This window comes from Stenella coeruleoalba, assembly GCF_951394435.1.
Source record: "Stenella coeruleoalba genome assembly, chromosome: 2".
Lineage (NCBI taxonomy): Eukaryota > Metazoa > Chordata > Mammalia > Artiodactyla > Delphinidae > Stenella > Stenella coeruleoalba.
In genome coordinates this window covers 159807922-159825688 of record NC_137147.1, presented here as the reverse complement: position 1 = coordinate 159825688, position 17767 = coordinate 159807922, and the positions used below count along the sequence as shown (strand labels likewise).

The 17767-nt window shown below is 35.2% G+C and overlaps 1 long non-coding RNA gene across 2 annotated transcripts in view; it reads left to right on the top strand.

Moving 5' to 3' along the window:
• Window positions 1-17767, top strand: part of LOC307182458 — a 694844-nt gene that overhangs the window by 617165 nt on the left and 59912 nt on the right. For both annotated transcript variants that reach the window (XR_013827174.1, XR_013827175.1), the window contains one exon: window positions 12835-12938. This is a non-coding gene — a long non-coding RNA (uncharacterized lncRNA). The remainder of the gene's footprint in view (window positions 1-12834; window positions 12939-17767) is intronic.

Sequence of the window (17767 nt, the reverse complement as noted above, 5' to 3'; positions counted from 1 at the left end):
ACAGGAACCTTGAGTGTAGGGAGATATTTGTATGAAGGTACAAGAGAAAGTAAAGGGCTTTTGCATTTCTGCCCTTGTTAAAGCTACACTGGCTGTACCTACACAGATCTAATTATATGTGAATATTAGAAATATGAATAAAATACACCAGTTATTTCCACTTGCTTTGAGTACCCTGTTTCTCCTAGACTTTTAAAATCCTGTATCATGAAAGAGATGCTGGATCCAGGAACAATGACTGTTGAGTGGGGAGGACATAGCTCACAAGAGCAAGTATATTTTTTATCATGAGTATAGTGTTAATATTACACATTTCTCAATAGTTCGCAGTTTAAAGAGAGGTTGATATTCAATTTATGAATCCCTCGAAAAAATCATGTTCACAAATATTTCTGCACTATTTCAGGAGATAATAGTAAATACTCCCTCTTCATAATCTTTCCTTTATTCCTTGAAACTTGTGATCAATTCAGGTTGGTCAGAACTGGCCCCTAAGGTCATCAAAAGAGAGAATATCTGATGCACATCTATGCAGTAAAGTCAGTACTTTAATCTCTCAGAAATAGGCAATAAAATATGCTATTATCATAAACTCACATCTAAACTGTCAATAATTCAGAGGCTTGAGCAATCATCTGGACAGCCTAGAAAGTTAATGCAGACAATTCTACAACCATATTTTATTAGATAACTCTGCTTTGCCAATGTAGACATGATCTAAGTTTATCTAAAAGTTCTCTAGGGAAAATTATATACCTAAAGCCAGCCTCAAACTGTGAACATTGGAAACTTGCATAAATTCACTGAAAATAAATTATACCAATCTCACTTTTAGACAACATTACTAGAATGGTTTATCAGAGGACTGCCATGACCTTTTTTAAAATTTTCTTATAATTCAAGTTTTATTGATAGCAATACCAAATTAGAAAGCTTTCTTTAAACTGCTGTAGCTCTTAAGCAACTTAAAAAAATTTTTTTTATCGGAGTATAGTCGCTTTACAATGTTGTGTTAGTTTCTTGCTGTACAGCAACGTGAATCAGTCATACGTATACATATATCCCCTCTTTTTTAGATTTCCTTCCCATTTAGGTCACCACAGAGCATTAAGTAGAGTTCCCTGTTCTATACAGTAGGTTCTCATTAGTTATCTATTCGATACATAGTAGTGTATATATGTCAGTTCCAGTCTCCCAATTCATCCCACCACCCCCTTCCCCTCTTGGTAACCATAAGTTTGTCCTCTGCATCTGTGACTTTATTTCTGCTTTGCAAACACCTAGAGACTGTCATACAGAGTGAAGTAAGTCAGAAAGAGGAAAACAAATATCGTATAATATCACTTATACGTGGAATTTAGAAAAATGGTAGGAGATGAACTTATTTGCCTTGACCTTCTTGAACTTCAGTTTTAGCAAAATTTTGGTCAATGTCTTTCAAAGTCATGAGGCAATGGGATATAGTAGAAGTAGAGATAAATGAACAGGATTCTGGTTTGAGTTCTTTCTCAGACGTGATATGTAACTTTAAAAAGTTATGTCACCAGTTCTTAGACAAAGTGATAAATCGAGCACCTGTAGACCCCTTTCCCTCTGTTCCAAACACATGCACAATGCAATTTTATGAAAATATATGAATCCGAAAAAATATGAATATAGACACATATATTTAAAACAAATAATTTGGTTTGAAAGTAAGAAAGGAAATTTCCAGGAGTCAGAATGGAAAGGAAATATTTCAGTAAATAAGAGCTCAATTTTTGTGGCCTATAGTGGTGCCGAGACAGTGGGGCAGTTTTCGGAACTGTAGCCATTGGTTCTAAATGAGATAGGTTATTGAATTCCATTCATGAATCTGGGGTCCAGCAACTCATTGTTTTTGTTTGTTTGTTTGTATGTTTTGTTTTTCACAAGTAGGACTTCAGAATATCCCCAAGCAAGGTACCTAGATCACAGCTAATGCAAAAGACCTGCTGCTGACCATGAGTAGAAATAGTGCCTCAGACTACATCAGAATCAAGAGTATGTGCCATTACAGCGTGTGGGACTCAGATCCATTCTGTTCAATCTATTAGATTCTACTGATTAGAGTATAATGACTCTATGTTGAAATATGACATTAAAACCTAGTTTGAGACCTGTGAATTTTGCATGTCATAGAGATAACTATGAAACTACTCCCAAAGCAAGGCTATCAAAACTATATCCAGTGGCAAATAATTACCATGAAAGGTGAGCTCTAAAAGAACCATTAGAAAACATACGGGAATCTTTTGGCTTCCTGGACTCAAGCCCAGTGTGTATGTGTGGAGGTGGGGGATTTCCCCCACACCAAGAAGCAGCAAATCTCTGGACACCAGCTGGGTGTCCTAAAATTCAACTCAATCTGGACACTATCTACCTGGAGATAGCACCAGATCCCACAGGTCAAAGGCTCAGTCTCAGAAGACTGCCCCTCCACCCCACCTCCTTCAGACACCAGCTGCAAGCCCAGGTAATTACCTGTACTTCTGATCAGCTGGCTATAAATCAGAGTTCCCACAGCCCCCTCCTTCCTTGGATTCAATTAGTTTGCTAGAGCAGCTCATAGAACTCAGAGAAACATTTTACTCCCTAGATTACCAGCTCGGTATGAAAGGATATAACTCAGGAAGAGCCAGAGGGGAGAGATGCTAGGGCAACGTATGGGAGAAGGGCTTGGAGATTCTGTACACTCTGAGCACACCGCTCTCCTGGAATCTCCACAAGTTCACCAACCCAAAATCTCTCTGAACCCCGTCCTTTTGGATTTTCGTGGAGGTGTCATTACGTAGTCATGATTGATTAAATCATTGGCCATTGGTGATTGAACTCAATCTCTAGCCCCTCTCCCTTCCCTGGAGGTCAGGGTGGTGGGACTAAAAGTTCCAACCTTCTAGTCACAAAGTTGGTTCTGACAACCAGCCCCATCCTTAGGAATGGTCCAAAAGTCACCTCATTAGTATAACAAGAGATACCTTGATTGCTCTCAATACTTAGGAAATTCCAAGGGTTTTAGGAGCTTTGTGTCAGGAACACTGGACAAATACCAAATATATATTTACTATAAATCATAATATCACAGGGAAACTCTAACGTTTTTGGTCTGCTTAAGCTATCAGTTTCTGAGAATGATAATAAAAATATCTCACTGTGACTGTGGTTTTCAATTTCTCAATTTTTCAGTTTCAATTTTTTTTAATTCTCCCCATTTTTACTTCATATTGTTACTATGTTGTTAAAGTTTTAAAAATTCTGTATTATTTTGTTACTGAAAAGATATCCCTTTTCTATTTAATAATTATTTTATCCAAATTATGCTTTTAATGAAAAAAATTTATTGTTATAACTACATCACTAATTTTCTGGTTTTATCTTTCTTAGTCTCTTTACTTTCATTTGTTAAGTCCCTATATGTTAGGGTATTATTTATATAGACAATTTGACTGAACTTTCCTTTTTAATTCAGTGTGATAATCTTTGTCTCTCCACTGGAGAATTTAGCCTTGTATTTATATTGTCATCTATTACTAACCTTTTATTAATTCTACCATAATTTGTACTTTCTGATTATTTGTTCCTCCTGTCTTTCCTTCTATTGTATTAATATTTTTTCTTCATTTACTTTTCCTTCTACTTTTTTTGAAATATATGAGCTGTTTCATTCTGCTTGTTTCTTATCGATAGTTACTCTTTGTGCTTTTCTCTACTATGAAAATATCTCAAAGATATAATTAATTTGCCCATCTCTGATGGTTAATTTTATGTGTCACCTCGGCTGGGCTAAGGGATGCCCAGAGAGCTGGTAAAACATTATCTCTGGGTGTTTTTGTGTGGGTGTTACTGGAAGAGATTAACGTTTGAAATAGACTGAGTGAAGAAAACTGCCCTCACCAGTGTGGGTGGGCATCATCCAACCCACTGAGGGCTCGAATAGAACAAAAAGATGGAGGAAGGGGAATTAATTCTCTTATTGAGCTGGGCCATCCATATGTTGCTGTGCTGCTATCAGAGTTCCTCAGTTATGCCTTCAGACTAGGAATGAATCACACCACCAGCGCTTCTGGGTCTCCAGGTTATAGGCAGCATATCTGGGGCTCTTTGGCCTCCATAGTCACGTGAGCCAATTTCCGTAATACATCTCCTCTTTATCTATCTATTTACCTATGCTGTTGTTTCTGTTTCTCTGGAGAACCCTGACTAATGCACCATCTAAATGTCAATTTTCTCATATGTAAAAATAGGAAGTTGTTCTAAAGTCCTTTTTTCATATATATATATATATATATATATATATATATATATATATTCCCTCTTTTTCGATAGGACAAAGAAAATTAGGCTAGCTCAGTGATCTTAAAGCAGCTTTATCCAAAGTTTCAGAGTTTTATAATTCCCTTGACAACTTCAGGAGGTAAAGTCCTGAGAATAGGACCATGGTCCTCCCTCTGCTTCTACAGCAATTCTACTCTCAGTCTTCATGAATGGGGTTCTGTGTTGGAGGCCACTTAAACAGAGGTTCTTGAAAAAAAAAATTTTTAAGCGAGCAGAAAAACAAAATGAAATTTGAAATCCAGTAGAGAGATAAAAATAAAATCAGGATATTTCATTGATTATTGACTAACTGTACCCAAGATGGTCAAACAGTAAGATCCATAGAGTTCTATAGAGCTTTGCCTGTGCCTCTAGCTTTTTATCATTTTCATTATATTTCTCCATGGAAGTCTACAAAATGTGCTTTTGTCATTTTGTTTATTATAAACTTGATAGAGTTGGATAAAATGCTAAGTAAAAAACTGAACAGGAAAAAAAATCCAGTATCTTCAACAGCAATTTTCATAAATATTCAGTATTTGAGGACATTTTCTTATACAATTACTAAGAGAGGATGGGATTAATCTCAATAAAAGAAAACTCATAAAAATGCAAAAAATAGAGATTTCCAAAGATCTGAAAAGTTATCATGTTTATAAGGAACTAATTAGAGTGTCTTTGGAAAATAATACTAGAAAAATGAATAGGTGACTCTAGGTTATTAAAATGAAGAACTTTCTAGCAATTACCACTGCTCAAACTGGTGGGCTTTCATTTACAGTAGTTGGTTTATTCATCATTAGAGGCATTTGAGCATCAGAATTGCTGGGCTCTTCCAGACAGAATCCCCATCATCGGGATAGAGTAGATAAAGATCGCCTCCAACTCTGCAATGCTGTGCATTGCAAATTAAATATCTGGAGGCCGGTGTATCGTATCAATTCAGTTCACAATTTTAAGTCATTTTAAGAATGAAGCACAAGACTGATAAGTTCTCCTCCTTAACCCCCAAGACTCACATAACCTTGTCCACCACAGAGCAGCTCAAACAGCTGAAACCAAATTATATTAAGCTTTATTCTGAGAGTCTTCATCTAACAAAATTAGTATCTTTTTCTAAAAATACAGCTACTCATTTGTGCTTGCTACTCATTTTTTTCAAAACTAAAGATATATTTTTGAGTCTGTATAAATAGGTGATAAAATTTTAAATAAAATCAGGGGGATGATCAGCACACTATGCAGGCAAGTAGTGCTCTTGACATTGGAAGGAGAGCACAATTGTGGAAAAGCAGAGAGGTTCTTAAGGTACTGGCAGTGTTCTAAATCTCAGACTGGATGGTGCAAACATAGGTTTGTTTTATAAACTTCTTTAAACTCTATGCATAAATGTTACATGCTTTTCTGTATTATGCTACATTTCTTAATTAAATTTTAAAAATGTGTGATTTGAGTAAGATGGTCATAACACCTAACTCCCTAAACAAAGCAAGCTGGGAATATTTTCACAATTCCAAATGACTGGACAGTTTCCCAGAATGGCAGGTCACACAAAGTCAGGTTACTTCACATACTTAAATTTCGTTCTTACCTCTTGAGTTGTGGCACCTTAGTTTTGTTAAAGTATTATCCAATTTCTTTTTTAATGACCAGCTATATTGATGATGCACTAATATGCAATATGGAAAGTTCCAATTTGGTGACTAAAATCAAGAGTGTAAGTAGCATCTCTGCCTTTTGATTTAATAGCATGGAATATGGAGGAAAATTAAAATTTGGAAAATAAAGCAATTAATATTTATGGCTTACGTATTGAAATCAGCCTATAGTTATAGATAGGATTAAGTAATTACAGGTTAGAAAGGCAGGTGCAAAGATGTTTTAAATCTATCATAATTCAAGAATCCTTATATTGTAATTGAATGTTTGGTGTAATAAGTATTTTTTATGTCTAGGCAATGAAAATGCCATAAAAAGTTTAATTAGCAAAAATGCAATGGATAAGAAGATAATGGAAACAAACTTTGGGAGAATATAATCATGTCTATGAATGTATATTTAAGACACCATCAAGAGTAGTAATTAAGCATAATCAAAGAACATTGTTATAGGAATATATTAATGTAATAATTTCTTTTAAATTATTTTTAAACATTATATCTAAGGATCTTAATGCATTTTTTATTGCCAGTTAGCTCTGTAATAAAGCAAGTGTTTCTCTTTGTTTCTATTATGATCTTGCTAAACTGAGTCAAAGAGGAGAAAATTGTCTACCTATTTCACAGAGTAGGGCAGTGGTTAAAACAGGAACAACTTCTGTGACTATGCTAGACCAGTGGCATGAAGTATATACTCGGAGAGCTTCAGTGAGTCCCCGAAGTACCAAAAGTGATAAAGCGTAAAAACCAGAAAGCTCTATTGAGGTGCTGATGTTGGATATCACTCACTGCAAATTTAATTTCCTGAGTGACTCACTCTTGCATAATCACATAACTAGTACTTTCCACTTCACAGCTATGCAAAATTATAAATCACAACATGCTGCACTCACTTTGCAAAAATTAAAAATTTATAATTTCAAGTGCTAAGGATTTACTGCATTTTTCTCAGTTGCAAATTTTGAGTTTAAAACTGTTTCCATACTAGTCCAGTTGTACTATTGCTTCTGGATGCCCCTCAAGAGTGCTCATTGTTTCAAAGTCAATTACCAATCTTTATTGAGAGTTTACTATAGTCAGGAACTCTACTTAGAGCCTCCTGTGTGTTACCTTTGTTTAATCTGCAAAATAATTCAGTAGGCGAGGTATTGTTGTCTCTGATTCCAGAAGGTTACAAGTCTTAATAACTATCCAAGTTTACACAATGGTAAGCGATAGATCAGGAAGCCAGGGGCTCAAGATTAAAAAAAAAAAAAAGACATTTTTGAATTCCAAAAGCCTACTTTATCATTTGAAATGTAAAATGCTGGAAGACTCAGCTTATAATAAACCAAAATGTGAAGGAAATACATAATGAATTAAGAGTAGTTCTCCTACACAGAGGGGTCATAATAATATCTGCCCTGTAAGAAGGAGACTAGAGAAATCTCTGATTGGAGAACAGAGAGTAAAGGCTGGTATAGGACAATTTTCTCTTCTACTGTAAGTAAACATTTGAAAGTTTCATGTTCATGTCCAAGCAGAGACCAAGAGCACCATCCAATGGAAAGAGGCCTCAAGATTCCAACAGAAGAATTAAAACAGCCTACACAGCACAAATCATACCGCATAGTAAACATATTGCAACTAGATCCATCCAGAGGTGGGTGTGTTGTAAGAGCAGATGTGTCCAATCCAAGATGAACATCAGACAGAGCCATCACCCAAGTCCTGATGCCAGGAAAGTGCCCTCCCCTCTTCCCTTCCAGAGATACCAAGAAGAGACAGAAATTAAGAGGGAGGGGGAAGGAAATCTTCTCATTTGACTCACTACTCATAGGGATAAATGTATAAATCGGAGGTGACTGAATTACTACCATGGAGACTATATTTTTCTGTTTCTTCATGGAAATAAAGTTCTATAATAGAGATCATCTGTGGCCTGAAACCATGTTTACTGACTTAAAAAAAAAGACCCCTCTAAGTTTATCTCTCTCCTTCTTTTCAAAATTCTTACTATTTTCTCTCATGTTTTCCATTGCAAAATTTTATTTGCAACAACGGATCTCCTTACTCCAGCTGTTATGTCCCCTATATTCTCTGTCATCCATAAATTAGCATGTACAAGTAGAGACATCTGTCTACTTGCTGTTTTCTCCAGCCCTTTGTTATGGACAATACAAGTACAGGCCTCACATTCCCCTTAGAAAATGGGAGATTTATAGCTTTTGAAACATTATTAAGAACTTATTCCTTATGTATTAAAAAGAAGCAAAGGAATGTTTTTTTTAAGTCTCCTGTTTAAAAAAAAGAAGTCAGAAAATGCCGGACACTATTTATGGGACAAATATGTAATCTATAAACAATGATCTCTACAACTATAGACAGTAATCACTATAAACAGTGATCTCTGCCTCTTCATATTGGGGATAGGATCTAGTATGAAACCAAACTTAATAAAACATTCTTTAATGCATAGGACTCACATAGACACTTCAGTTGATCATCTCTAAGTGGGCATGGGTTTGGGTGATATTAAATCACACAAATTCTGCCTGATTTGATTAAGATGATTTAGACCAAAAACACTAAACAAACAAACAAACGATGAAACCCAGATACTATTGAGGATATCAGGTATGTAATAGAAAAGAACAGCCTCATGAGAGATATCAACTAGTATTCCAAAGGAGAAATACCTGGGAAGGATAATGGAAATAATGCCTGGCCCAGAGCCTCAGAGCTCTAGCTACTAATGAGGAGACTATGGATATAAAAGAAGTAGACTTGCATTTTATCCTGTGAGCCACATAGGACAGAAATCATGATGTTACACAGTGCACCATCAGCCTACTGGAGGGTGACTGGGAGGAAGATGGTGGAAAAGCAATAGAAAATGATGGAAAGAGCATAAAAAGAATCAAACCTGGATCCCAGGCTTAACACAGTTTGGGAAGATGGAGGGGAATTGGGAAAGATCACATGTGAGCTTAGGAAGAAAGAAGAATAAAAAATATCAAGTGAACAGCCTAAAGAATGAACCTAAAAGCAGATAGGATAGGATTCTAGACCAGATATATGGCAAGAAGAAGCCAACAGTGCATAAACTCAGTCTCCATTTACTGTTTATCCCCAAAACTTGTAGAGATAATTTTCCAAATGTAAAAATGAGATCGTCTCCACTTGGAAATATAATGAAGTTTTTAGGAAGGACATATCATGGAGAGAAAGAAAGGATAACAAGAAAGTCTAGTTTTAAAATATTACCACATTTTCCCTGATAATCCTAAATCTAATTGAACTTTTAGAAAATACCTCAATCCCATAATGAGATATAAAAAATAAAAGTTTAGGGCTTCCCTGGTGGCTCATTGGTTGGGAGTCTGCCTGCCGATGCAGGGGACACGGGTTCGTGCCCTGGTCTGGGAAGATCCCACATGCCGCGGAGCGGCTGGGCCCGTGACCCATGGCTGCTGAGCCTGCGCGTCCGGAGCCTGTGCTCTACAACGGGAGAGGCCACAACAGTGAGAGGCCCACGTACCACAAAAAAACAAAACAAAACAAAAAAATAAATAAAAGTTTAAATATACATGGGTGAGCATCCTTAGCTTTTACTAGTGACTTTGTATACATCATCTCTTTTTTACCGAAGATCCACAAATTAAATAAGATATTAATCGCTCTGTTTCAGAGACGAGAATGCTTAGATTTCAGGCAATTTAAGTAATTATCCTAAGGTTACGCAGCTAGTACTTGATGGAGCTGAGACTGAACACCTTTTTCACATACTGTAAATCCAGCACTTTCGTACTACATCTCACTGACTTACTGCAGTACACCTGCCTGGAAATAAATAGGTCCTATTTCGAAGGCAGGGAAGTACCTAGGGAAAGACTTTGTACTCCAGAAGAGAGAGAAACCTTTTGAAGGCAAACTCAAGGAACTCAATGGATGACACCAACATCCCTGTTTATCCAACTGTGGGTCTAAAGATCTCCTTGGACTTTTGGATTGCTATTACGGAAAATAGAGATTAACACCTGAAGAAAAATGTCTAAGGAGACTTCCTTCAAGGAAGACAAAGCTCTAACATAAGTGCATGTATCACTTTAAGATTAAAGGATCTACTTTGAGGGGGTACTATCTTGTGGATCAAGACTGACTTCAGAAACAAATAGTGTTAGTTTCATTTGGCCAAAGCCACTAAGCTTATTTTGGAGCTATCCAAGGTGCTCATCTCAGACCATAGCTGTCAGCTTACCAAACCTATGTAGCAAATTTCCTGGTCCTACCTGTGATATTGAAGCAAATGCCTTTTGATTTTGGGGGGGTTGAGGGTGGGGGAGGATCATAATATTTTATTTCACACTTGATTGAATTTTTAAAGGTCCAACTTTCATAAAGAATATAGTATCCCTGCTTTCAGAAGCAGTCAGTGGAAACATTAATAGGACCACATAGAGACATTTAAACAAATATTAGTCAGTGATTGACTGTGGTTTGTACAAACTGAATACTTAAAATCTTCAAGAGTCATATTTCAGCCAAAATGCTCTTCTATATTTCTATGTTCTTAAGGCCTGGTATTGCCAAGAGTTGTGAAGATAAGAATGTTCTCAATATTTTTCTTTTGATTTTTTTACAACTTATAGTAAGTGAAACACACACATAACTACTCACACACACACCTAACACGCAATTAACCCCATAATGCTTTCTATTCTACTTAACTTTATTGGAAAGAAAAAGTTCTGATTATAACCCACTAAATGGATTTCAGGTCACACTAGTGGATCTTGATCCACAGTATGGGGAAAAAAAAGAAACCAAAAAGGACTATTAATGACCGAGCTCACAGGATAATCTCCATCACGTGTCTTACTCACCATACCTATCTCCACCATCCTGCCCTGGACGTGTGCTCAGTTCTGCCTCTCTTATCACATCTTTTAAAAATAATGTCACTGCCAAGTCCCTTTTGAAACCATACTCAATCTGATTTGGCTTCTAATAAACATCTTCCGCTAGCCCCAGACCACTTTCTCTCATCCAAAGTCAGGTAATGAGATTAGAGAGAGCACAGTTTGGGGAAAAGAATTGGGATCTGAATAAGGGGTTCCCCTCTAAGGAGAAAACCTGATAAAGACCAAAAGCACCAAACACAGCTAACCACTTGCATCATTTTTGTCTCTTTCTCCTTCACGTTGTCCTCTTTCATCTCCTTTAGCAACATAACAGCAAACTTTTATTATTGCCTGTGTCTACCTGTCATCTACTGAGAATTTTACAAATGCCCCCTACTGAAATTAAGCTTCACAATAACTATCCAGTCTGTATTATTATCTTCATTTTTATAGATGTGGAAATTTGGCTTCCAAGAAGATAAATAACTTTCCAGTGATGAGATAGGATGTTATGGAAGCTGTTAATCTAGAATATTAATGGACATGTAGGAATTATTTAGAAGTCCCTTACATAATGCACCACTCAAGAACAGGAGCAGTTTAGATAGAACATTATAAACTAGCATGTATTAAGCAAGTAAAGCATCCATCATTACCTAAAAAAGCTATTAGATCCTTAATCCTTGTGCTATTGCACAAGTTAATCACTGGGTGACATTATTTTAACAACTTTACACACAAGATAATCTTAAATAATCTAATGAGAAAGTAAACGTGTCTACTTCAGCTATAGCACAAGAATTTGTAGCAACTATCATTTATTCTGAGCATAGCAGAGATCAACTTAAACTCAACTTTAGTCATTCTTAATAAGAGGAACTGAAGAGGGGGGGAATACCCAGTTATATTCCTCTCTCTTGTTCTTCCTGTGAACTTTCAAAAATACTGACAGATACTTAAATGATCAAAAATATGGGCAGCAAAAACACTAAGAACTAGAAATGACTCAGAGGTGAGTTATGAACTCTTAAGGACTTTAAGGAATAGTAAGACAAGGGCAAAGGGATTTATACGTTTCTGGATCTGTCAATGAGATAATTATTTTTTAAATAGTCAAGTCATAAAATATAAAAATAGACAGTAATTATGAGAGTCTCTCTGCCAAGATAATGCATTCAGCCCTTTCTCATGGGGAAGCAGTTTCTAGACGTCATGAAATTTGAGAAGCTCTAAAGGGTCACTGAAGTGAAAACTGAAGGGTTAGGACAGGGTTGAGGAGGAGAGGGTACTCGAGCTATTCTGTCAAATGAAAAGAAAGCACGTGACTGAGAAAATCTTCAAATCAATTCATGTGCATTGTAAGGAAGAGGCTGGCTATCTTCCATTCCCACTTTTAAAAATGCCCTAATTGCCTTAAAATAACTTATATTGGACATATGTAAAGACCGTTGCATATTAGCACAGACCGCAGACACGAAAAGACTCTTTATCTCTAAAATTCTCAATTAGAATATAAATGTAAGTTGCACAGAAGGAAAATAGGTGATACAACCTATTCCAACGTGAAGTTTTATTGTGGTGACGAGTGGCAAAAACAGTGCAAATTCCTTTATTTCTAGCATTTGTGTTTTCTAGAATTATGGCTCCGCATAACTGAAATTTCCCACACTGTTGTGAATGCAATTATAATTTGCCATGTAGTTTGTACCTTTAGCAGTAATATATTTCATACCTGGTAGTGGCATCAGATGAATAAAATATCCTCAAGAAAATAGGCGTTCATCTGAATTTCAGAAATGTATTGTTTTAAGGGCCCCAAAGTACTGAAGGCTGCGCCCTGATGCTGTCTCCATAGAAAAGTTCTATACTTAGTTATACTTAGTTAATATACTTAGTTATACTAAGTTAATACTTAGTAGTGTTAAACCTTTAACCTATTTTTGTATATATGTTTTACTCAGAAACACTCAAGAATCAAACCAAAGCCGTACATGGGGCTGAAGAAAGAGAATATACTGAGGCTATGGATAAACCTACCAACTGAAATAATGATAAAGGAAATTACGTAAGTGATTTGTTTTTCAAACTCTCTATTTTCCCCCAAAATGAAAATGATGGGAAATTACTCTTATGACCCATGTCATCTAATAAATTTTTCTAGTTCAGATATTTTCTAACTCTGCTTCAGAGGAACATCTGTGTTTAACCCATTGAACTGAGACAATCTGCCAAACGTGATAGCACCGCCAATTAGTGTTAAAAAAAATAATGTTAAAAAATATAGTGTTAAAAAAATAGTGTTAAAAAAATAATGTATGCAATTTTCAGATTTTCAGATTTTTTTCTCATAGGGTTTCTCTCAGCCTTTGGTAATGCATATACACTAGACTCTAGTACAAAGGAACCTAGCTTAACACAAGCTATACATTTAGTTATCTTAAATTAATTGTGTCACTATTTCATTCTCCTCTCCCCAAAGCACCCAGGTCTAGGTGATAGCGATCCAGGTGAAATCTAGAGCAGACATTAGAACCCAGTCACTCAGTCCTTTCCCAGCATTTTTCCTTTCGGGTCTACATGCCTTAGTAAAATTTTTGAGACACTGAAAGGAGAATATTTCATACTATTTCTAAGATTCTTGATGAAAAAAATCACGTAGATCAAAGCAGAAGTTAGATTAAACAGTACTTCCATTTTACCATTCAGAATATTGAAACTCTCAAGTTGCAATTCCTTTTTAAGATTTTGCAGTCATCTCACAAAATAAACATGAAAAAAAATGAGTGAAGCAATGAATAGAGTTTTACCCAAATAGCGGTGTTCATTTAAGTCCTTCTTTCGATCATGCTTACTAAGAGGTGACTATTAAGACAGAAAACTAGGGCCTCCTATAGTAAAGGAAATCAAGACACCTAGGAGTTCATAATAAACTCACCTCTACAAACAAATAACTCTCAAGTAGTGATTATTTCTCTACCTATTTTCTACCTCAGTTTTTAAACGTAGAATTTTATCTTCTGTGATTCCTTAGCCAACAATTTCCAATCTCTTTTATTCAAAGACAAAAATTTTTAAATCATCCTATCTAGGGTAAATTATAAGGCAGTTTGTGGGAAGCTTGTGGTCGTCCAGGGCTCCAGATGCCCTAATCCGAGTGCAGAGAAGGCTGAACAGTTCAATATCATGGCACACTTGCAAACAGGTAAATCCTGACACAGGGTTGGAAAGCCCACCTGACCACCACCCCCAGACTATCGCAATGAAGACAATCAATCGCTTATTGGTACTAATAATTGCTGGAAATAATTGTGTTTATTACCTGTCAAGTACCTTACTTAAGATCATGAGTGCATGATCTCAACTCATCCTTTAACGAAATTTATGAGCTTAGTAGTATTAAACCTTTAACCAAATTGATGAGATTAGAAGTATAAAACCAATTGTTTGGCTAGTAAAATTACAGTACTGGAATTCAACCACAGATCTCTAAAGCATCTAAAACACTATTCTCTACTACGTCTCTTCAGAGACAGACATCTAAATGAATATTTTAAAATAACATAAATTGTGCAGTAAACAATCTGATAAATCAATAAAGGTCAATAAACAATCTGATAAACCAAACTTTAAATCCTGGGAAATATATTAGATTAATTAAAATCCATGAGTTAAAGACTTTTTTTAAGTCCAGGGGAAATCTATGATTATTTTATCAGGGGAGGAAAATGTAATAAGCATTTCTCATCTCAAATTCTCTGATACCAGAATTGTTATTTAAATATATTTCTGGAAAAAGGCTTTTACATGGCAGACATTTTTTATTGGTACAGTTATCTGATTAGTTTTCTAAGAATGTCAATCTAAATAGAAGGGAACATATGCATCTTAACCCTTAACAAAACCAAAAAGAATTAAAATAAAATAAAATACATATATATATATTTTTTTAAACCCTGGCTTACATATGATTTTAATAAGAAACTCTATGTCATCAGTATTTCTAAATGTATTACCAAATAAGTAAGAGATTTTAGATAATTTTCAGTTCACAGTACAATTCTTTGAAATTAACCCACAAATTGGTTTTGCCTCATATTTTATCAAACCCATCTTTCTGACGTAGGCATTTCTTTTCTTGGGATTCTTACAAAGATAGTTATCGTGCACAGAGTACACTTTAGCCTTTGGTGGTTTTAATCTCACTTTAACATCTTTGTGTTTGTAAGTACATTTCTTTTCTTTCATCTGATCATGTACATGTTAAGATGTCAAAACTGAAGTCTACTGACATATCAGTCATAGGTTCTCGCAATGTTTCAAATCCCTTAAAGTTTAAAATTCAGTTTAAACAAGAAATATTTTTAATTCATCATAATAAAATAGAATTTTGAATCTTAATGTGTGAAACTTATAGTTGGGTCTACAGCAAAATATACTTTTTTAAAAAATACAGTTGGAATTGAATGTATGTTCTACAAAGAGGCAGTGAAGAAGCAGGTATTTTATTACAGATTGTCCTGTCAACTCACAGGGCAATTCATACTTCGATTTTAGTGCAATTCAGGTACAACATTGCTTGGTCATTGAGCTTTCTCAGGAAGGATTTTGGACTAACATGTCTATCAGCAATAAAATTTACTTAGAACACAGTTTTCTGGAAAACAGGCTTGTTCATGTGTTTGTGAATGAAGCTAATTTTTGTATTATATTTTCTGTCTGCACAATGCATTTCCCCTAAGGGACTAGCAAAGTTTTCCCATATTGGTGTGAGGTTGAAATTTCACTTAACTGAAAAACAAGAAAGGCAGCGATTGCATTTACAGTTAGTTGAACTTCAGAGGTGCTTAAAAGACAGAAACTGGGAGATTCACCTCTTTGACGAAGCTCATAACAGATCTCCAGACCTCCTTAAAAGACAGCTCATTACTACAGGCTGTCTATGCAAATTGTACACTGACTATGGGCCTTCAGGGGAGGGTTTTTTTGTTTTCTGTTTGTGGTACTAACCTAGTATAACTTGCCATATAACTGCCCTCTTGCCAGTAATGTTAATGATGGTGATTATTAGTAATAACTCTGAGTAATGAGATTTTTTTCCTTGTACTCAAAATAATTGCTCCACGTAAATCCACAGCGATTTTTATGGTGCACTAAAGACGAGTAACATTAGAAACTTGGCAAATCTTACTTATAGAGGCATTTTACCTAATGATCTAATCCATCAGTTCCCAGGCTTGACAATCTTGAGACTCACTTAGTACTGAAGGATCTCCCCTCTTCATAGCAGCACTAAGAAACAACTTAGTCACTAAACTGTATATTTAAGATCTTTATTAAAAGGACCTTGAAAGTATAATCTCTAGTTTAAGCCAGGGAAGACTCTGAGTGTAGAAATATATAAAATTTACTGGACATTAGTCCCATGGACTGAGCAAGACCTTAATTAATCACTAATTAAACATTTTTTAGTTTCAGAAAGAAGTTTAATATTTTGATTTCTAAAGCAATTCAAGATTAATTTCTAGTCATGTGAAACTTGTAATTTATTATGTGAGCTAACGTATGAGAGTGTCAACAAGGAGTTAGAAATATTAGCTACGCTTTTGGTTTTCTCAATCTCCTCACTTCTAAATGCCCCAGAATCTCCCATGGGAAAGAAAGAACATAGTAGGGAGAAAGTTACTCACCCACCGCTATTGGTCTTTCTACCCAGTTTTTCTCACTTGAAAGTCAGTTCATCCTGAGAAAGATGTAGGACCACTGATTTCAGTGAAGAGGGAAAGGAAGAGTAAGGCTATATATACATTTTGGCTCACTTGTCTTACCTTGACATTGTGCTATTTACAAATAGAACTAGGCTGCCCAGGGGTAAGAACTCAAGTTCAAATCCCACAAGATATCTTCTCGGTCCAAAGGGAAATTTCCACCATTGTCATCCCCACTAGAGCCTTTGATCAATCAGATCTTTTCAAAATATGGAAGGTAGAGTGGGTAATATTCCATGAAGTTTCCTACTTCATTAAGTAGTACTCAGAACGAACAAGAGTATAGAGATCCATAATCCACGGGTAATTCTACATCTATTGTACATGGATTTTCCACATATGTTTGGGTTTATTTATGTTCCTATTCCAGCATTATCTCATTTTATTCATTACAGTGTTAGAGCAGGTCTTGATATTCAGGAGGAGAAGTTATACTTAATGTTTTCTTTTCCTTTCATGATGTCTTAACCATTCACCACATGAATGTTAGACATCTTATTAAATGTCATGAAACTTTCTGTCAGTATTTTTATTAGAATTGCAGATTAATTCAATTGGAATATCCATCTTTGTGATTTTTGTTCTCTTATTGTGAACATGGTATATATTTATTTATTTCCAATATATATTTAATTCAGAAAATAATTTGATTTCCTTGATGCACTCTAGTATTACTTCATTTTATACTTCATTTTTACTTTTATTTTTTATCTCTTATAGTATATGTTTTTTATATTTAATCTGGTGAATTTTTCTAGTTGGACAAATTATTTTCAATTTTTAAAATCAGTTTAAGTTGTATATTTACCTCTAAGGATAACTTTAACTACATCTAATAAGTTTTGTTAAATAGCACTTTCTTAGTCACTTAGTAAAAACTATTTTTATAAATTCCATTGAGATTTCCTTTAAACTCATGGGTGACATAGTTATGTATTGTTTAGCTCCCAAATATATTGGAATTTCATCTCCTTTAATTGTTATTTTCAATTTTTTTTCATTATAATCAAGTGACTAGATTCAGCTTCTTGTTGGAGGAATGTATTTGTGCTCTTCTGTCTTCCTAGACCTCTAACCCACATTATCTGTATAAGCTGGCAGCAATATTTTTCAGCTTCCTTCAAGCAGG